Source organism: Nicotiana tabacum, chromosome 14 (genome assembly GCF_000715075.1).
Source record: "Nicotiana tabacum cultivar K326 chromosome 14, ASM71507v2, whole genome shotgun sequence".
Taxonomy (NCBI): Eukaryota; Viridiplantae; Streptophyta; class Magnoliopsida; order Solanales; family Solanaceae; genus Nicotiana; species Nicotiana tabacum.
This window is the reverse complement of record NC_134093.1, coordinates 87,891,635-87,915,272: the sequence shown is the minus strand read 5'-3', so window position 1 is coordinate 87,915,272 and position 23,638 is coordinate 87,891,635.

The following is a 23,638-nucleotide window of genomic DNA, read 5'->3' as shown; positions in this document are numbered from 1 at the left end:
CTAGGGACCTCCGAATTCGATTCCGGGCATACGCCCAGGTCCCATATTTCGATACGGACCCACCGGGACAGTCAAAATATGGACACGAATAAGTTTATCAAAACGTTGACCGAAGTCAACTCAAAGTAATTTTTAAGGCAAAAATTCTTATTTTTATCAGTTTTTAACATATAAGCCTTCGGGAAGAACACCTGGACTGCGCACGCAAATTGAGAAAGGCTAAAATGAGATTTTTAAGACCTCAAAACACAGAATTAGGTTCTAAAATATAAGATGACCTATCGGGTCATCACATTCTTCACCTATAAAATAACCGTTCGTCCTCGAACAGGCATAGAAAAGTACCTGAACTGGTAAAAAGATGTGGATATCTACTCTGCATATCTAACTCGGACTCCCAAGTAGTTGCCTCAACGGACTGACCTCTCCACTGCACTTGAACTGAAGGATAACTCTTAGACCTCAACCGTCGAACCTGCTAGGCTAGAATAGCCACCGGCTTCTCCTCGTAAGTCAAATCGTTGTCCAACTGGACAGAGCTGAAATCTAACACGTGGGATGGATCGCCGTGATACTTCCGAAGCATGGATACGTGGAACACAGGATGAACTGTTGATAACCCCGGTGGCAACGCAAGCCTGTAAGCCACCTCTCCCACTCTTTCCAGAATTTCAAAAGGTCCGATATACCTAGGGCTCAACTTGTCCTTCTTTCCGAACCTCATTACACCCTTCATGGGTGATACTCAGAGCAACACTCTCTCCCCGACCATGAATGCAACATCACGAACTCTGCGGTCGGCAAAACTCTTCTGCCTGGACTGAGCTGTGCAAAGTCGATGCTGAATAATCTTGACCCTATCCAAAGCATCCTATACTAGATTTGTACCCAACAATCGAGCCTCCCCCGACTCGAACCACCCAACTAGCGACTGGAACCGCCTACCGTATAATGCCTCAAAGGGAGCCATTTGAATGCTCGACTGGTAGTTGTTATTATAGGCAAACTTTGCAAGGGGCAAGAACTGATCCCACGATCCTCCGAAGTTTATAACACATGCGCGGAGCATATCCTCCAAGATTTGAATAGTGCGCTCGGACTGTCCGTCCGTCTGAGGATGGAATGATGTGCTCAACTCAACTCGCGTGCCCAACTCACGCTGTACTGCCCTCCAGAAGTGCGAGGTGAACTGCGTACCTCGATAAAAAATAATATACACGGGCACACCGTGAAGACAAACAATCTCGCGGATGTAAATCTCTGCCAACCGCTCTGAAGAATAGGTAACTGCCATAGGAATGAAATGCGCTGACTTGGTCAGCCTATCCACAATAACCCAAACTGCATCGAAATTCCTCTGAGTCCATGGGAGCCCAACAATGAAATCCATAGTGATACACTCCCATTTCCACTCAAGAATCTCTATCTGCTGAAGCAAACCACCGGGTCTCTGATGCTCATACTTTACTTGCTGACAATTTAGACACCGAGCCACATAAGCAACTATATCCTTCTTCATCCTCCTCCACCAAAAATGCTGCCGTAAGTCCTGATACATCTTGGCGGCGCCCGGATGAATAGAATACCGGGAATTGTGGGCCTCCTCAAGAATCAACTCACGAAGTCCATCCACATTAGGCACACAAGCACGACCCTGCATCCTCAAAACTCTGTCATCTCCAACAGTAACCTGCTAGTCACCACCGTGCCTCACTGTGTCCCTAAGGACCAAAAAATGAGGGTCATCATATTGCCAATCTCTGATGCGCTCAAACAAAGAAAACCGAGTGACTGTGCAAGCTAGAACATGACTGGGCTCTGAAATATCCAACTTCACAAACTGGTTGGCTAAAGTCCGAACATCTGATGCAAGTGGCCTCTCACTGACTGGAATGATCGTAAGGTTGCCCATATTCGCTGCCTTTCTAGTCAAGGCGTCGGCCACTATGTTGGCCTTTCCGGGGTGGTACAAAATAGTGATATCATAGTCTTTCAATAGCTCCAACCACCTCATCTGCCTTAATTTTTGATCCTTTTGCTTGAACAAATACTGAAGGCACCAATGATCCATGAAAACCTCACATGACACAGCGTAAAGATAGTGCCTCGAAATCTTCAGTGCATGAACAATGGCTGCCATCTCTAAGTCATGGACAGGGTAATTCTTCTCATGAACCTTCAATTGTCGCGGTGCATATGCAATAACCCTTCCCTCCTGCATCAATACCGCACCGAGCCCAACACGGGACACATCACAATATACCGTATAAGATCCTGAACCTGTGGGCAACACCAACACTGGCGCTGTAGTCAAAGCGGTCTTGAGCTTCTGAAAGCTCGCCTCACACTCGTCTGACCATCTGAATGGGGCAACCTTCTGGGTCAACCTGGTCAATGGGGCTTCTATAGATGAAAACCCCTCCATAAATCGACGGTAATAGCTCGCCAAACCCAAGAAACTCCTGATCTCCGTAGCTGAAGTGGGTCTAGGCTAGTTCTGAACTGCCTCAATCTTCTTACTATCTACCTGAATGCCCTATGCTAATACAACGTGCCCTAAGAAAGCGACTGAATCTAGCCAAAACTCACACTTTGAAAATTTAGCATACAACTGGCTGGCTCTCAGAGTCTGAAGTACAATCCTGAGATGCTGCTCGTGCTTCTCTCGACTGCGGGAGTAGATCAAGATATCGTCAATAAACACAATCACAAAGGAGTCCAAATAAAGCTTGAAAACTCGATTCATTAAATCCATGAATGCTGCTGGGGAATTTGTCAACCCAAAGGACATCACCAGAAACTCATAATGCCCGTACCGAGTCCGAAAAGCTATCTTAGGGACATCGGATGCCCTCATCCTCAACTGATAGCAGCCAGTTCTCAAATCAATCTTCGAAAACACCTTGGTACCCTGAAGCCGATCAAATAAGTCATCAATCATCGACAATGGATACTTGTTCTTGATGGTGAATTTGTTCAACTACCGATAATCTATGCACATCCTCATCGATCCATCCTTCTTCTTCACAAACAACACAGGTGCACCCCAGGGCGAGACACAACGTCTAATGAAGCCCTTATCAAGAAAATCTTGCAACTATTCCTTCAATTCTTTCAACTCTGGTGGGGCCATACAGTATGGTAGAATAGAGATGGGCTGAGTGACCGGAGCCAAGTCAATACAGAAATCAATATCCCTGTCAGGTGACATCCCTGGCAGGTCGGTAGGAAACACCTCTGGGAACTCACGAACAACTGGCACCGAATCCATGGAAGGAACCTCCACACTATAATCACGGACATAAGCCAAATAAGCTAGACACCCATTCTCGACCATATGCCGAGCCTTCATATAAGAGATAACCCTGCTGGTAGACTGGCCATGAGTCCCTCTCCACTCTAATCGAGGAAACCCCGACAAGGCTAAGGTCACTGTCTTGGCGTGACAATCCAATATAGCATGATAAGGTGACAGCCAATCCATATCCAAAATGATATCAAAATTGACCATATCGAGAAGTAGAAGATCTACACTAGTCTCAAGACTCCCAATGGTGACCCCACATGAATAATAAACACGATATACAACAATAGCATCTCTCATAGGTGTGGACACATACACATGAGCACTCAAAGAATCATGAGGCACAACCAAATATGAAGTAAAATAGGATGACACGTAGGAATAAGTAGAACCTGGATCAAATAGAACTGAAGAATCTCTACTGCAAACTGAAACAGTACCTATGATAACAACGTCAAATGACTCAGCCTCAGGCTTGGCAAGAAAAGCATAACATCGGGGCTGGGCCCCACCACTCTGAACTACATCTCTAGGATGGCCCCTAGCTAGATAGCCTCCACTTCTAGCAGCCTGACCTCTACCTCTAACAGTCTGGCCTCTACCGCTGGCTGCCTGACCTCCGCCTCGACCTCTACCCCTCGTAAGAGCTGCCACTGGAGGCTCTGGCTACTGCTCAGCTGAAGATGCAGTACATGTTCTCGCCATCTACAGAAGGACAAGAATAGAAGAGTTTAATCAGTAATGATAGAATAAAATCGCATGACAGAGAATAATAGAAGTGAAATGGTTCCTAAACTTCATAGCCTCTGGAAGATAAGTACAGACGTCTCCGTACCGATCCTCCAGATTCCTGTCGTGCGGAATTTGTTGATTTTGGAATTTGAGCCTTTGTATCTCTATTCTCTCACAAATGGCGAGGACACGTGCCATCAGGTCAGCTGAGCAAACACCCGCGCATACTGCTAGAGCCGCAAGAGGCCGGGGCCAAGGTAGAATCCGAGGTAGAGGATGAGGAAGGACACGTGTCACAGCTAGAGCACCTTTCAGAGTAACAATTGAGGAGCCGTCAATAGCTCCGATTGAGGGACAAGTACCGAAAGAACCTGTTGTTACCCCCGGACTTCAGGAAACTTTAGCACAGTTCCTGAACATGTTTGGTACATTAACTCAAGAAGGGTTGATCTCTGTTGCACCAAATATTTCAAAGATTGGGGGAGGAGCTCAGACTCCTACCGCCCATACTCCTGAGCAGCATGTCTACATTAGTCAAGTTCTGGGTGTGGTACCGGTACAACTTGTTATTCCGGTCCTGTCTGAGGTTAGGACAAAGGCATTAGAAGAAGAACAAAAAGGGCTTGAGAGGTTTAGGAGATATAGTCAACCTACTTTAGTGGCACAGCTACCGGGGATGCCCTGGGATTTCTATAAAAGTGCAACCGTATTCTCCGTACCATGGGTATTGTAGAAGTAAGCAGAGTTTCCTCTACTACATTTCAACTTTCAGGAGCAGCGTATTAATGGTGGCAAGTTTATGAAGAGGATAGACCAGTCGATGCAACACCACCAACTTGGACTCAATTTTCAGAGATATTTTGAAAGATTTTGTTCCCCAGACTCTCCGAGATGCATGGCTCACAAAGTTTGAACGGTTGCATCAGGGCACCATGACGGTGTCAGAATATGCTATCAGGTTCAGTTAGTTAGCCTTCATACACCTATCTTGGTTCTTATAGTTAAAGAGCGAGTTCGCAGATTCATTGAAGGGCTCGATTATGATTTTAAAATAATCATGGCTCGAGAATTGCAGATTGACATTCTATTTCAGCAAGTAGTAGAGATTGCCAGGATGTTAGAACTTGTTCGAAGTGAAGAAAATGAGTCTAAAGAGACCAAAAGGTCTCGTAACTCTGAAGGATTTAGTGGATTCTACCCTGAAACTATGACTCATCATGGCGGAGGCTCGGGCAATCGGTCAGCCTAGTCCGCAATTCAGAGTACTTGTACTGCTCCAGTTAATACTTTTAGTGCACCACCGACATGGGGTTCTTACAGTGGTTATTCTAGTTATCCGGCACAGACTCAGTACGAGCAGCCACGACCTCAGAGAGGTTTTTATGAGTGGTGATACTAGGCGCATTATGAGAGATTGTCCCAGACTTGGGAGGGGTGTATTTGATCAGAATACTTAGGCTACAAGCTTTATTTTAGTTAATACGCCACGCGCATAGCTAGTTAGGGATGGAGGACAGGCGGGTAGAGGGCGCCTAAGAGGTGGAGGCCCGACCCGTTGATATAATTTCTATGAATTGGCTGAGGCCGATACACCAGATGGTGTAGTTACAGGTATGATTTAATTTATAATAAAAGGAGCACCATTCTTATTTTGATTCGATTCCGATTATCGAGGTGAGAACTCCTTTCATGCTCCTTATATATGGTGGATTAGTGAATTTATACTTCACTCCCGTGTTTATCCCTATTGGGAGATTTTATGGTGTTAGCCCGTGTGTATCATTTTTGTTTTGTACATTATTGTGGGCTATGAGTCAAAAGGTGACTTTCTATTACTCACTACAGTGGGTTTGATGTGATTTTGAAATAATTGACCTCAATTTTATAAGTTACATGCCCTATTGGTATGAGGGGTTCATTATGTGTTGTGAAAAAATGTTTACGAAATTTATTGAAAAGAAGAAAGAAAGGAAATTGAAAATTTCAGTTGGCACAATGTGCAAAATACTTGTGATTTGGAGTTGAGGACGAGATCCTCGTATTTTTATATGATGTGCAATATTTAAATCGGGCTGCAAGCCGCGATGGAAGTTATGTAAGGACAAGGTCCTTGTGGTGAAAAATGTATGAGTTTAAATTATCCCTTTGTGAAATTAAATTTGTACTATAGTATTAATAGGGAGTTATGCCTGTTAGGCTTATTTGATAATTCTTTTATGTGTTTCTGTGCATATTTATCCATAATTGTGAGGTAAATATTGAGTTTTAGCCTACGAGTTGAGTGCTCGGGCGGCATTAAATATGACTCGTTAAGTCGGGTAAATAGTTATGAGGTCTTTATGCCTCACATTTTGCTATCTGTGTTGTGAAAATTCGAAATAAGGTTTTGGTTAATATGAGGTTAATTATGATGCTGGATTAATGATGAACATCTATTATGATCAGAGATGTGGTTATGGGCATACGTATAATGTTTGTGTGGGCATGAAATTGCTATAGCCGGTTGAGACTAACGCAGTGTGCTAATATGGAAAATCAGGCCTTTTGAAATTAATTGGAGTGTAAGGAATTGGCTTTAATATTTATAAAAGAGGGTAAAAAGGAATAATCTTAGCTGAGATAGTGTTGTCGGACCCGTGTTAAATTGCGGGAACGTAGAATCACCCGCGAGTATGTGTGTAAGAATACATTCAGTAATTTAATGTCCTCAGAAAGATTCTTGGCACATTCGAGGACGAACATATGTTTAAGAGGTGGAGAATGTAATGACCCGACTTGTCATTTTAAGAAGTTACGCCCCGTTCATCGACTTAAGGTCTCGAGCAGCTTCGTAATATGTATTATGACCTGTGTGTGTGGTCGAGTTTGGTTTTCAAAAGATTCGGAATTAAATTAAAAGAACAATTCTCATTTTTGAAGCTTAAATGGAAATAGTTGACTGGAGAGTTGACTTTTGAGCAAACGACTCAGGAATGGAATTTTGATGATGTAAATAGCTTTGTATAGTGATTTCGGAGTTAGGCGTATGTTCAGATTTGGATTTGGAAGTCCGTAGGACAATTCGACGCATTTTGGCGAAAGTTGGATAAATAGAAGATTTTTGGAAAGTTCGACCGAAGGTTGAATTTTTGATAACGAGGTCGAATTTTGATTCCGGAAATTGGAATAGCTCCATTACGTCATTTATGACTTGTGTGCAAAATTTGAAGTCATTCCGGATTGATTTGATGCGTTTTAGCTCAAAATATATAAGTTGGAAGATTTGGAAACTCATAATTAGATTCAATGCGTGATTCATAATTTTTGCATTGTTTGACGTGGTTCGAAGATTCGACTAAGTTTGTATTGTATTTTGGGATGTGTTGTTATATTTGGTTAAGGTCCCGAGGGTCTCGGGTGCGTTTCATATGGGTTATAGGTCATTTTCTCTTGTTTTGGATGGCTGTTCTGATATCTGGTGTTTCCTTCTATGCGATCGCGTAGGTGAAGGCGCGATCGCAAAGGCTGTTTGGGGGACTGACCATTTTCCTTCTTTGCGTTCGCATAGGCCTGTGCGCGATCGCGGAAGTGTGCCTTTTTCTTCTCCGCGTTCGCACCTCACTGCCCGCGTTCGCATAACCCAACTGTAATAGCTGATGATTTCCTCTTCTCCTCTGCGATCACATGCTATCTCATGCGATCGCGTAGTATATTGTTGACGTACCATATTTTTCTTCATCGCGTTTGTAGAGTAAGGTTCACGATCATGAACCTTTGAATTTTGCTTCATCGCGTTCGCACTCCCTCCTTCCGCATTCGCGTAGAGCCCTTTTGTGGGCAATGTCATTTCTTTTACGCGATCGCATGCATCATTCCGCGATCAAAACGAGTCTAGTAGAGTCTTGCGGATCGGTACGGAGATGTCTGTACTTATCTTCGAGAGGCTATAGAACTGTTAGGAAATTTTCACTTCTTTCATACCTGTCATGCGGAATTTGTTAATTTTGGAATTTGAGCATTTGTATCTCTATTCTTTCACAAATGTGAGGACACGTGCTACCGAGTCAGTTGAGAAAACACCCACACATACTGCTAGAGCCGCAAGAGGTCGGGGCTGAGGTAGAAGCCGAGGTAGAAGCCGAGATAGAGGCCGAGGAAGGGCACGTGTCACAGTTAGAGCACCTGTCAGAGTAACAAGTGAGGAGCCGCCAGTAGCTCCGGTTGGGGGACAGGTACCGGAAGCATCTGTTGTTACCCCCGGGCTTCAGGAGACTTTAGCACAGTTCCTAAACATGTTTGGTACATTAACGCAAGCAGGGTTGATCTCCGTTGCACCAAATATTTCACAGATTGGGGGAGAGCTCAGACTCCTACCGCCCATACTCCAGAGCAGCATGTCTATATTGGTCAGGTTATGGGTGTGGTGCCGGTACAACCTGTTATTCCGGTCCTGTCTGAGGTCAGGCCAGAGGCATTAGAAGAAGAACAAAAGGGGCTTGAGAGGTTTAAGAGATATAGTCAACCTACTCTAGTGGCACAGCTGCCGGGGATGCCTAGGGATTTCTAGAAAAGTGCCACCATGGGTAATGTAGAAGTGAGCGGAGTTTCCTTTACTACATTTCAGCTGTCAGGAGCAGCGTATCAATGGTGGCAAATTTGTGAAGAGGATAGACCAGTCGATGCAACACTACCAAATTGGACTCAATTTTCGAAAATGTTTTTGAAAGAATTCGTTCCCCAAACTCTCCGGGACGCGTGGCGCACATAGTTTGAACGCTTGCGTCAGGGCACCATGATAGTGTCAGAATATGATATCAGGTTCAGTGAGTTAGCCCGTCATGCACCTATCTTGGTTCCTACAGTTAGAGAGCGAGTTCGCATATTCATTGAAGGGCTCGATTATGATTATAAAATATGTATGGATCGAGAGTTGCAGACTAACATTCCATTTCAGCAAGTAGTAGAGATCGCTAGGATGGTAGAACATGTTCGAAGTGAGAAGAAGGAGGCTAAGGAGGTCAAAAGATCTCGGAACTCTGGAGGATTTAGTGGATTCTACCCTACAACTATGACTCATCATGGTGGAGGCTCGGGCAATCGGTCAGCCTAGTCCGCAATTTAGAGTACTCGTAGTGCTCTAGTTAATACTTTTAGTGCACCACCGGCATGGGGTTCTTACAGTGGTTATTCCAGTTATCCGGCAGAGACTCAGTATGAGCAGCCGCGCCAGTAGATGGGTTGTTATGAGAGTGGTGATACTAGACACATCAAGAGAGATTGTTCCAGACTTGGGAGGGGTGTATTTCATCAGAACACTTAGGCTACAAGCTTTATTTCAGTTAATACGCCACGTGCATAGCTAGTTAGGGATGGAGGACAGGTGGGTAGAGGGCGCCTAAGAGGTGGAGGCTCGACCCGTTGATATAATTTCTATGAATTGGTTGAGGCCGATACACCAGATGGTGTAGTTACAGGTATGATTTAATTTATAATAAAAGGAGCACCATTCTTATTTTGATTCGATTCTGATTATCGAGGTGAGAACACCTTTCATGCTCCTTATATATGGTGGATTAGTAAATTTGTACTCCACTCCCATGTTTATCCCTGTTGGGAGATTTTATGGTGTTAGCCCGTGTGCATCATTTTCGTTTTGTACATTATTGTAGGCTATGAGTCCAAAGGTGACATTCTACTACTCTCTACAGTGGGTTTCGATGTGATTTCAGAATAATTGAATTCAATTTTATGAATTATATGCCCTACCAGTATGAGGGTTCATTATATGTTGAGAAAAAAATTGTTTACGAAATTTATTGAAAGGAAGAAAGAAAGTAAATTGAAAATTTCAGTTTGCACAATGTGCAAAATACTTGTGATTCGGAGTTGAGGACGAGATCCTCGCATTTTTATATGATGTGAAATATTTAAATTGGGCTACAAGCTGCGGTGGAAGTAATATAAGGACAAGATCCTTGTGATGAAAGTTTATGTGTTTAAATTCTCCCTTTGTGAAATTAAAATATTGTACTATTGTATTGATAGGGAGTCATGCGTGTTAGGCTAATTTGATAATTCTTTTATGTGTTTCTGTTCGTATTTAGCCATATTTGTGCTGTAAATATTGAGTTTTAGCCTATAAGGTGAGTGCCCAGGTGGCGTTAAATGCGACTCGTTAATTCGGATAAATAATTATGAGGTCTTCATGCCTCGCGTGTTGCTGTCAGTGTTGTGAAAATTTTTTAATGAGATTTTGGTTAATATAAGATTAATTGAGGATGCTGGAATTAATTATGAACAGTTATTATGACCAGAGATGTGATTATGGGCATACGTATAATGTGTGTGTAGGCACGAAATTGCTATTACCGATTGAGACTAATGCAATGTGCTAATATGGAAAATCAGGCCTTTTAAAATTAATTGGAGTGTAAGGAATTGGCTTTAATGTTTATAAAGGAGGGAAAAAAGGAATAATCTCAGCCGAGATAGTATTGTCGAACCCGTGTTAAATTACAAAAATGTAGAATCATCCGTGAGTATGTGTGTAAGAATACACTCAGTAATTTAATGTCCCCAGAAATATTCTTGGTACATTCGAGGACGAACGTATGTTTAAGAGGTGGAGAATGTAATGACCCGACTTGTCGTTTGAAGAATTAATACCCCGTCCAGTGACTTAATATCTCAAGCAGCTTCTTAATATATATTATGACCCGCGGGTGTGGTCGAGTTTGATTTTCTGAAGATTCAAAATTAAATTAAAAGAACAATTCCTATTTAGAAGCTCTAATGAAAATAGTTGCCCGGAGAGTTGACTTTTGAGCAAACGACCCCGGAATGGAACTTTGATGATGTCAATAGTTTCGTATGGTGATTTAGGACTTAGGCGTGTGTCCGGATTTGGATTTGAAAGTCCGTAGGACAATTCGACGCATTTTGGCGAAAGTTGGAAAATAGATGATTTTGGAAAGTTTGACTGAAGGTGAAATTTTTGATAATGAGGTCGGATTTCGATTCTGGAAATTGGAATAGCTCGATTACGTCATTTATGACTTGTGTGCAAAATTTGAAGTCATTCCGGATTGATTTGATACATTTCGGTGCAAAGTATAGAAGTTGGAAGATTTAAAAACTCTTAATTCGATTCGATGCGCAATTCATAATTTTGGCGTTGTTTGGCGGGGTTTGAAGCCTCGACTAAGTCTGTATTATATTTTGGGACATGTTGGTATATTTGGTTAAAGTCCCGAGGGCCTCGGGTGGATTCCGGAAGGTTAACGGAGCAAATTGGACTTGAAGGAAGCTGCTGGAAAATGGCAGCAGTTGTTGGAATTGCACCAGCAGAATTATGGGGGCAGGTGCGACCATCGCAGAAGCGACTGAAGAGGGGAAGCTGAGAAGGCCGCAGAAGAGGAAACTGGTGCGCAAAAGCGCAAAGGCAACCACAGAAGCGGCCATGCGCGCAGAAGCGGGCACTGCCTCGCACCTGCGGTTCTCGTAGAAGCAGAAATGCTTCCGCAGATGCGAGGGTCGACTGGGCAGTACACTTTCGCAGAAGCGTGATTTTTCTCTCAAAAGCGAGAACGCAAAAGCGTGGAAGCATTCCGCAGGAGCGAAACTAGGCAGAAACATAAGGATAGAACTTGGTCATTTTTGCTATTTAATTTTGGAATTTTTACAGCTTGGATTTGGGCGATTCTGGAGGGATTTTTCACAAGCTTGGCTGGGGTAAGTGTTCTATATCCTAAAGTGATTATATTTCATGAATATATGGTTATATTCATTATTTATTTCGGATTTAAATGGAAGAAATCACGATTTTTGCAAAATCTTCCAGAAACGAAAATTCAAGATTTGAAGGACGATTCGTTATCGGAATTTGATAAAATTAGCATGGTTGGACTCGTATCGGAATGGGTGTTCGGATTTCGTGAAAATTCTGCCGGGTTCCGAGAGGCGAGCCCCGCGTTGACTTTGGTTGACTTTATGGAATAAAATTTTAAGTCGACCTTTTATTATCGGGAATTGTTTCCGATGTATTTTAATGAAGTTATGCAATCAATTGGATAGATTTGAGCCGTCGGAGGTCAATTCAAGCAAGAAGGCTATTTTGGAATATCGGCCTAACATCAAAAATTTAAGTAACTTGCCTAGCCTTGAGTGGGGGAATTACCCCTTAGGCATCAAGTTTTATGTGTCGTTTGTGAAATGTGAAAAGCAGTGTACGCGAGGTGACGAGTACGTACTCGGGTTTATATGTGCAAAATTTATTGGATTAAAGTCTTAGGCATATTGTGTAGTAAATTGAATAATTGTTGGCATTTTTTAAATCATCTATTTGCCATGCCTCAATTCGCGTTTGTTGAATTTGTTTTTATATGATAATTTGATGTGATTATTACTTGTATATTTATGTGAATTTGGTGAATTGATATTTCCTGGAACTAATTATATTATGGATTTTCCATATGCAAATAATTAATGAAATAAGTTTAAACTGAGGCTAATATAGTTATCAAGAATTTGGATTAATGAAGGTGTTACCCTATACTGAGTATTTTTCATATCTGTTGTTGTTTTGAGGTTTTATACACATTATGTAGAGCCTTGGGGTATTTGTTGTCAAATTAATTGATTTTGTTATATCTTTGGAATTGGTTGTGGCCATTGGGCAAATTGTGATATGAATTGATTTTGTTATGTTGCCGTGATAATATTCTGTGTAAATTATTGTGTTATTTGAGTTATTATTATTTTGAGGATATAAGGGTGGCATTCCACTATTGATATTATGTGGGTATAAGGGTGGTATTTCACCGTGGTTATGTGTGTTGGAATATTGTCTGGGCGAAGTGAAAAGGGTAGCTATTATATGGAGCGATAAGGGTGGCTATAGGAGCGATAAGGGTGGCTATTGATACTGTCAGGGTGGAGGGATAAGGGAGACTATTATAGGAGTGATAAGTGTGGCTATAGGAGAGATAACAGTGGCTATTGTCAGGGATGATATGTGATGATGTGGAGTTATTGTGTTGGTAATTTTTATGTGATGATGTGGGGTTATTGCGTTGGTAATTTTCATGTGATGTTGTGATTTTCCTTGTGTTTATTTTTATATCTTGTGCAACTTGTCTTGTTGTTTCGGTAAACTTGATAATAGTCTGATCTAAGTTGAAATTGGGAGCCTGTGGCTATTGCCAGGCGGATTATGTTATATGGGATTGGGTTGCACGCCGCAACAGGTATGATTAATGTTATATGGGATCGGGTTGCATGCCGCAACAGATATGAAATGTGGGTACGGGGTGCTGGGGAAAATATGATGATGATATTGGCACGTGAGTTGTCCGTGCGATTGTGATAGAGATATTGGCACGAGGTGTCATGGAAATATGAAAGTGGGCTGAGACCCGTATTTTATGATTATGAGATGAGGTGTCACAAGGTGACTCTTATTTGAAAAACTTATATTTGAAGGATATTATTTGAAAGACTTTTATTCGAAAGATATTTATTTGAAGGAATTATATTTGAAAGAGATTTATTTGAAAGAATTATATTTGAAAGATATTTATTTGAAGGAATTATATTTGAAAGAGATTTATTTGAAAGAATTATATTTGAAAGATATTTATTTGAAGGGAGTATATTCGAAATATATTTATTGAAAACTATTATATCCTGAAGATTTTTATTTGAAAAGCATATAGGCGAAAGATTTATATTTGAAGGAGTTGATTAATTGGTTGTACTTGTATTCATTATTTGTTGAGCAATATTAATGGTGTTCTTGCTGCCTTGCTGTTATATCACTGGTTGACCCGAAATTCCACCACATGCGTCGTGATGGCACTTAGTCTCTAAGACTAAGTAAGCCGATTATAATTACAATTCAAGCCAATTTATTTTTAAATAGATAATCGAAACCAACGGCGGAAATAATTACAAACAACCTCCCAAGACTGGTAATACCGAGTCACGAACTCTAACTGAATACATGAAATGATTTTAAGGATCGAATACTCAATACTGTTTGATTAATAATTAACAGTACAATAAAATGGAAAGACTCCAAGGGACTGTGATGATCTAGCAGCTCTACCTCGAATCCTTGCGATCATACTCTAACACTGTCCGAGTCTGATATCTCCAATACCTGGCTCTACACAAAAATATGCAGAAGTGTAGTATGAGTACACCACAGTCGGTACCAGTAAGTATCAAGACTAACCTCAGTGGAGTAGTGATAAGGTACAGTCAAGACACTCACTAGTCTAATAACCTGTGCAATATAGTATACAAAAATAATAGAAAACAAATATCAATAATGGCAACAATAATCAACCAGTGATATACACAGCAGGGCAATAAGAACACCATTAATATTGCTCAACAAATAATAAGTACAAGTACACCCAATTAATCAAGTCCTTCAAATATAAATCTTTCGCCTATATGCTTCTCAAATAATAATCTTCAGGATATAATGCTTTCCAATAAATATATTTCGGATATACTCTCTTCAAATAAATATCTTTCAAATATAATACTTTCAAATATAATTCCTTCTAATAAATATCTTTCAAATATAATTCTTTCAAATAAATCTCTTTCAAATATAATTCCTTCAAATAAATATCTGTCAAATATAATTCTTTAAATCTTTAAATTTCTAGTTTCCGTCAAATGGCGATAATTCAAGCTAGGGACTTCCAAAATTGATTTCGGGCATACGTTCAAGTCCCAAATCACGATACGGACCCACCGAAACTGTTAAAATATTGATTCAGGTTTGTTTGCTCAAAATATTGACCGAAGTCAACTCAAATTAGTTTTAAAGGCAAAATTTCACATTGTTTTTGGTTTTTCACATAAAACCTTTTTTTTCAGGAAAAAGATTCGGATTACGCATGCTAATCGAGGAAGGCTGAATGGAGCTATTCGAGGTCTCGGAATACATTAATGAAGGTTAAAATTTAAAATGGCCTATCGGGTCATCACATTCTCCACCTCTAAAACAAATGGCAAGAATTGTTCTGAGGTTATCAAATTGCTGAGTGTACTATTACACACCTACTCGTGGTGAGTAACAGAAAGTCACTTTTGGACTCTTAGCCCTCAATAGTGTACAAAACAAAATGCTAGACACGGTCTTACACCATCTTATCTCCCAACAGGGATAAACACTTGAGTGGTGTACAAAATCACTAACTCACCATACATGGAGCATGATAGGAGGTCTCACCTCGACAATTGGAATTGAATCAAACTGAGAATAGTGCTCCTCTATTATGAATTAAATCATACCTATAATGACACTATCTGGTGTAGTGGCCTTACCCATACCATATTAATTATATCAACGGGTCGGGTCTCCCCCTCTAGGGCGCCCGTTTACCCGCCTGTCCTCCACCCCTAACTGACTGTGCATGTGGGGGTAGTAACTGGAATAGAGCCTGTAGCATGAGTATTCTGATGAAACCCGCCTCTTCCAAGTCTGGGACAATCTCTCATGATGTGCCTAGTATCACCACACAGATAATAACCCCTCTGCAGGTTCGGCTGCTCATACTAAATCTGTGCCAGATAACTGGAATAACCATTATAGGAACCCTGTGTCGATGGTGCATTAAAAGAACTTACTAGAGCACTCCGAGTATTCTGAAATTGTTTCCATGACCCTGCTCATACTGAAATATAGAATTATTAAGGATGCGGGAATACCACAAGTCCCAGCATCATCCCATACAAATCTCACCTCTTAATCATATACAAGTTTTAGAGAACCTTTCAATACCACATAAATACATCTCAGGCCAAAATTGATATAACACATGACCCCGCAATCTGATTGTTGATAGTGGACTTCCCTCACTTGGCGCGAATTCATAGGACACAGTCTGATGATCCACAATACTAACCTTCACCGCTTGTACGTCACCAGTCATAACACACATCAAGCCATTTATTGGGCGCATATCATCCTCGTGACAGTCAAAATTGCTTCCTCGAGTGCCTTGACTACTAGTATGTACCTTTCACTAAATGGAAATCCCATACGAACTACATAGTCTCTAATACCACCAACTATCTTCAGATCTACATCCACCTTGTGACCCTACCATGATTGTGATAATTAGGCAATAATTAAACCTTCTTAAGATCATACTTATCAACTAGATGTCAAAACCTGTTGCACCCCCATATGTATAACTGGATGATCTCTCAATACTTTCGCATCCTCGATCTGGAAGACACATTGTAACAATGGTTGAGCAACCCTGGCTCCCTTATAACCCCTCTATAGTATCACGAACCGTTGGCACATAGTTGATACTGAGTGCGCAATTTTATACACGAGTGGATGCAAAAGAACATAAGATATATGCTTCAAGCTGAATAAATACTGCACGATAAGGAATGAAAGAAGTGAAATTTTTTCCTACTAGCTCTGTAGCCTCTCGAAGATAAGTATAGACGTTTCCGTACCGGTACGGACACGTCTACTAAACTCATTCGTGACTCGTAAAACCTATAAACCTAGAGCTCTGATACCAACTTGTCACGACCCAAAATCCCACCACAAGCGTCGTGATGGCACTTAGTCTCTAAGACTAGGTAAGTCAATTATAATTACAATTCAAGCCATTTTTTAAAACATATAATTTTATACAAGTGTCGAAATCAAAAGCGGAAACAAATATAAAATCCTCCTAAGACTGGTAATACTGAGTCATGAACTCTAACTGAATACATGAAATTATCTCAGGGATCGAATACTCAATACTGTTTGAATAATGATTAATAATACAATAAAATAGAAAGACTCCAAGGGACTGCGGCGACCAAGCAGCTCTACCTTGAATCCTTGCAATCCCACTCTAACTCTGTCCGAGTTCGATATCTCAAATACCTGACTTTGCACAAAAATGTGAAGAAGTGTAGTATGAGAAGCCAAACCTGCAGAGGGTTGTTATCAGTGTGGTGATACTAGGCACATCATGAGAGACTGTCCCAGACTTAGGAGAGGCAGATTTCATCAGAATACTCAGGCTACAAGCTCTATTCCAGTTATTACCCCACATGCACAGTTAGTTGGGGGTAGAGGACAGGCGGGTAGAGGGCACCCTAGAGGGGGAGGCTCGACCCGTTGATATAATTGATATGGTACATCTCAGGCTTCTACACTAGCTATAAGGAATCTGGAAATTATCAAAACATAAAAGTTGTAGCCCTTTGATTATAATATCTAGAATGATAAACCATTCATCATTCGGACATTTGTATAAAAAGTTATGATCGATTGGCTGAAGCTAGTACTGCAGATTTTGGCTACAGCAGTGTGCATCGCCATAGATTTCTCATGCACAGGGCTGACTTTCAGATCTTATATCTCGCAATCTATAAGGAGTTGGGTGATGAGCAAAACATAAAAGTTGTAGCTCTTTGTATCTAGTTTGCAAAAATTTAAACCATTTGGCAGTTGGAGTTGAGTACAAGAAGTTATGGTTGACAAACTACAAGCTATCCGGGAAGAGTTTTGGAAGAGTTTGATGTTTTCAACATAAGCATGTAATGATCCAAATGTCCATTTTTAGTTTTAGAGATCAAAATTCGATTTCTAGACTTTTAGGATTTTGATAATAAATTATAGGAGTGATCTGGAAAGTTTGGTCTAATTCATCAAGCCGCGATTGGGTTTTTAGCGCGAAAGATGAGTTAATTGTTTAACGAGCGAAATTGGTATCGCATTGAGCAAATGAGCTCTGAATTGAGTTTCAATTAAACGACTAGGTTCGTATTATTATTTGTGACTCATAGGAACAAGAATCGTCGAATTTCGAGTTCGTATGATGGAGTTAGAGCATTTTTAGTGAAAAATAATAAATGTTGGTGCAAGTAAGTTCTGGTGTGGACTTTTAGTGACGAAAAATGGACTTTTAGTGACGGAAAATGGACTTTAGTGACGGATGGGCAGAAACTTAAGGACCAAAAATGGTCATTTCCTTCATTTCGTTTTTGATTTTTGGAGCACGGTTCTTGGGCGATTTTGAGGATTTCTTCACGACTTCGACTTGGGTAAGTGTCCTATATCCAAAAGTGATTATATTTCATAAATCCATGGTTATATTCATCATTTATTTCATATTTAAATGGAAGAAATCTAGATTTTTGCAAAACGTTTTAAGAACGAAAATTTTAGATTTGGAGGTCGAGTTGTTGTCGGAATTTGATAAAATTGGTATGGGTGAAATCATAATTGAATGGGCTGTCGAATTTTGTCTGTTTCGTCAGATTCCGAGACGTGGGCCCCACGGGCAATTTTTGAGTTAAATTTCGGATTTTGTTGGAAAATTAGTATTTTCATATGGAATTAATTCCTATAATTAGTATTGACTGAATTGAATTAATTTGGATAGATTTGTGCTGTTTGGAGGTCAATTCAAGCAAGAAGGCAATTTTGGAATATCGGCCTAACTTCAAAAATGTAAGTATCTTGCCTAACCTTGTGTGGGGGAATTTTCCCTAGGCATTGAGTCTTATGTGGAAATTGTGTGATCGGAAAACCATGTACGTGAGGTGACGAGTACGTACTTGGTTTATATGTACAAACTATATCGGTTAAAAAATTGTAGACACCCTTATATATTAAATTGGAAAATTGTGGAAATTTAGTAAATCCTTGGTTTGTCATGCCTCATTCTTTGTTTGTTGAGTTTGTATTTATATGATAATTTGGTGTGATTGCGACGTGGAATTTGATGAGAATTTCGTGAGTTTTTTGATTTGATATTTCCTGGAAATAATTATATTGTGAATTTTTCCGTATGCAAATAATTTATTAAATAAGTTTAAATTGAGGTACTAATATATTTTTCAAAAATTTGGACTAAAGAAGGTGTTGTGTCATGCTGAGTTAATTTTCCTTACTTGTTGTTTTGAGGTTTTATACACATTGTGTGGAGCCTTGGGCTATTTTTGATAAATTTATTGATTTTACTATATCATTGGAATTGGTTGTGGTTGTTGGGCAAATTGTGATAGGAATTGATTGTGTTGTGTTGTCGTGATAATATTCCGTGTAAATTGTTGTGTGATTTGAGTTATTATTATGAGGATATAAGGGTGGCATTTCACTGTTGATATTATGTGGGTATAAGGGAAGCATTTCACAGTGGTTATGTGTGTTGGGATATTGTCTGGGCGGAGTGATAAGGGTGGCTATTAAACGGAGCGATAAGGGTGGCTTTGGGAGCGATAAGGTTGGCTATTGATATTGTCAGGGCGGAGGGATAAGGGAGGCTATTATAGGAGTGATAAGGGTGGCTATAGAAGAGATAATGATGACTATTGTCAGGGATGATATGTGATGATGTGGAGTTATTATGTTGGTAATTTTTATGTGATGATGTGGGGTTATTGCATTGGTAATTTTCATGTGATGTTGTGATTTTCCTTGTGTTTATTTTTATATCTTGTGCAACTTGTCTTGTTATTTCGGTAAACTTGATAATAGTCTGATCTATGTTGAAATTGGGAGCCCATGGCTATTGCCAGGCGGATTATGTTATATGAGATCAGGTTGCACGCCGCAACAGGTATGATTAATGTTATATGAGGTCGGGTTGCACGCCGCAACAGATATGAAATGTGGGCACGAGGTGCCGGAGAAAATATGATCATGATATTGGCACGTGAGTTGTATTTGTCACGACCCGGAATTCCCACCGTCGGGACCGTGATGGCGCCTAACATTCCACTTGCTAGGCAAGCCGACGTTAGATAATTATTAAGCCAATCCTTATTCAATTCAGTAAATAATAGCGAATAAGCTAAAATGAAATACATCGAGTGCGGAATGATATAAAATCTTCATTAATTACTACCACCCGGATCTGGAGTCACAACTCACGAGCTATTATGATTTACTACAAACAGAGTCTGAAAAGGGAAAATACACTGTTTTGAAGTATGGAAACAGCAAATGAAAATACTAGGAAGAGACTCCAGGGTTTGCGGACGCCAACAGATCTACCTTGGGTCTCCTGACAGCAAATCCAAGCTGCTAAGCCTCATGATCAACTAGGGCCGGTACTAAAATCTGCACAGAAAGTGCAGAGTGCAGTATCAGTACAACCGACCCTATGTACTGGTAAGTGTCGAGCCTAACCTCGACGAAGTAGTGACGAGGCTAAGGCAAGGCACCTACAAATCAACCTGTACAATTTAACAGTATATGTACAAATAATAACGGCAAGTAAAAGCTAGACAAGTAATATAGGGAGGGGGAACATACTGAGGGGAATACAAGATAGAGAATCACATCAGTAATGATAACTTGAGCAACCATTATACCTTGTACCAATAAGAGTAAGTAAACACAGCAAAATAAAATACACGGCATCACCCTTCGTGCTTTTAACACTCAACCTCACCATATAAACCAATAGAAACGGCACGGCATCACCCTTCGTGCATTAACTCTCATAACATGGCACGACATCACCCTTCGTGCATTAACACTCACAGTATAGCACGGTATCACCCTTCATGCATTAACACTCACAATATGGCACGGTATCACCCTTCGTGCATTAACACTCACAATATGGCAAGGCATCACCCTTCGTGCATTAACACTCACAATATGGCACGACATCACCCTTAATGCATTAACACTCTCCCTTACCATAATGCAATGAACAAATAACGACAGGGAGACAGAATAACAAGTACAAGCCTTACTTCAACATTTGGTTCCACAATATCAACTTCAACTTCGGAATCAATACTCAATTATCACCAGAAGATTCGTAAACATGATAAGAACAATCAATTTAGCAATACTAGTCTCAACACGGATAACATAAACAAAGGAAGCTATAATTACAAGAAACCAAGTCCCACAAGCATGCTTTAACCCGGCTACAATGCATAAGTACTCGTCACCTCACAATATATGTTGTTCCCCAACATTTAAACATGTAGCAAATAGACAAACAAGTCATATTCCCTAAATTCAAGGTTAACCACGACACTTACCTCGCTCCGAAGACCAAAGTCAAAGCTGAACTACGACTTTTCCTTTCAAGCAAGCCTCCAAACCAATAGAATCTAGCAATTTACCAACCAAACGATTCAAATTAAGCCTTAGGAATTACCCATGATTGTAAAGAATTCAATTTAGGCCATTATTGAAAAAGTCAACAAAAGTCAACACCCGGGCCCGCTTGGTCCAAACCCAAAATTCGGACCAAAACCCGATTACCCATTCACCCCGGGCCCGATTATGTGATTATTTTTGAAATTCGACCTCAATTTGATGTCTAAATCCCCAATTTACCAAATCCCTAATTTCTACCCAAAAACTCCCAATTTCTACCATGAAAACTTTAGATTTTAGGTTGAAAACTTGTGAAATGTAGTGAAAGATTGAAAGAAAATAGGTTAGAATAACTTACCAATGATTTGGGGAAGAAGAAGTCTTGGAAAAATTGCCTCTAATGTTTTAGGTTCTGAAAATTTGAGAAATGAACCAAAAATCCCGTCTAGTCATAGTTGTTCAGCTGCAGATGTCGCATTTGCAACCTGGGCTTCGCAATTGCAAAGCCCGCAAATGCGAAGATTGCATCGTAAATGCGAGAAACATCACACCTCTGCATTCTTCGCAAATGCGAAGAATAGTTCGCAAATGCGAACTCAGGCTTGATCGTAAATGCGGCCCAGTGATTGCAAATGCAAAGAATGGCTATGTCTGTTGCCTTCGCAAATGCGATAATCCCCCCCATCCCACTGCTCGCAAATGCGATGGTCTCTTCGCAAATGCGAGGCTCGCATTTGCGAGCCAGACCTCGCAGATGCGAAGTCTACAGATCAGTTGCAGCAGCTGTTATGTTTTCTAAGTTCAAAACACTCTGTAGCCTATCCGAAACTCACCCGAGCCCTCGAGGCTCCAAACCAAACATGCACACAAGTCCTAAAACATCTTACGAACTTGCTCGCTCGATCAAATCGCCAAAATAATACCTAGAACTACGAATTGAACACCAAATCAAATGAAATTTTCAAGAAAACATTAAAACTTCTATTTTCACAACTAAACGTCCAAATCACGTCAAACTAACTCCGTTTCTCACCAAATTTCATAGGCAAGTCATAAATATAATTATGGACCTGTACCGGCTCCAAAACCAAAATACGGACCCGGTATCAACAAGACCAAACATCAGTCAATTCTTAAAATTATTAAACTTTCAAACTTTTAATTTTTCATCAAAATTCCATAACTCGAGCTAGGGACCTCCGAATTCGATTACGGACATACGCCGAGGTCCCATATTTCGATACAGACCCACTGGGACCGTCAAAATATGGATCCGGGTCCGTTTACTCAAAAAATTGACCGAAGACAACTCAAATTAATTTTTAAGGTAAAAATTCTTATTCTTATCAGTTTTTAACATATAAGCCTTCCGGAAGAATACCCGGACTGCGCACGCAAATAGAGGAAGGCTAAAATGAGGTTTTTGAGACCTCAAAACACAGAATTAGGTTCTAAAATATAAGATGACCTATCGGGTCCTCGAACGGGCATAGAAAAGTACGTGAACTGGTTAAAAGATGTGGATATCTACTCCGCAGATCTGACTCGGACTCCCAAGTAGCTGCCTCAACGGGATGACCTCTCCACTGCACTCGAACTGAAGGATAACTCTTAGACCTCAGCTGTCGAAGCTACCAGACTAGAATAGCCACCGGCTCCTCCTCGTAAGTCAAATTCTTGTCCAACTGGACAGAGCTGAAATCTAACACGTGGGATGGATCGCCGTGATATTTCTGAAGCATGGACACGTGGAACACCGGATGAACTGATGATAACCCCGGTGGCAACGCAAGCCTGTAAGCCACCTCTCCCACTCTCTCCATAATTTCAAAAGGTTCGATATACCTAGGGCTCAACTTTCCCTTCTTTCCGAACCTCATTACACCCTTTATGGGTGATACCCGGAGCAACACTCTCTCCCCGACCATGAATGCAACATCACGAACTCTGCGGTCGACATAACTCTTCTACCTGGACTGAGCTGTGAGAAGTCGATCATGAATAATCTTGACTTTATCCAAGGCATCATGTACTAGATCTGTACCTAACAACCGAGCCTCCCCAGGCTCAAACCACCCAACTGGCGACCGGCACCGCCTACCGTATAATGCCTCATAGGTAGCCATTTGAATGCTCAACTGGTAGCTGTTGTTGTAGGTGAACTTTGCAAGGGGCAAAAACTGATCCCACGATCCTCCGAAGTATATAACACATGCGCGGAGCATATCCTCCATGATCTGAATAGTGCACTTGGACTGTCAATCCGTTTGAGGATGGAATGCTGTGCTCAACTCAACTCGTGTGCCCAACTCACGCTGTACTTCTCTCCAGAAGTGCGAGGTGAACTGCGTACCTCGATCAGAAATGATAGACACGGGCACACCATGAAGACGGACGATCTCGCGGATGTAAATCTCTGCCAACCGCTCTAAAGAATAGGTAACTGCTAGAGGAATGAAATTTGCTGACTTGGTCAGCCTGTCCAAAATGACCCAAACTGCATCGAACTTCCTCTG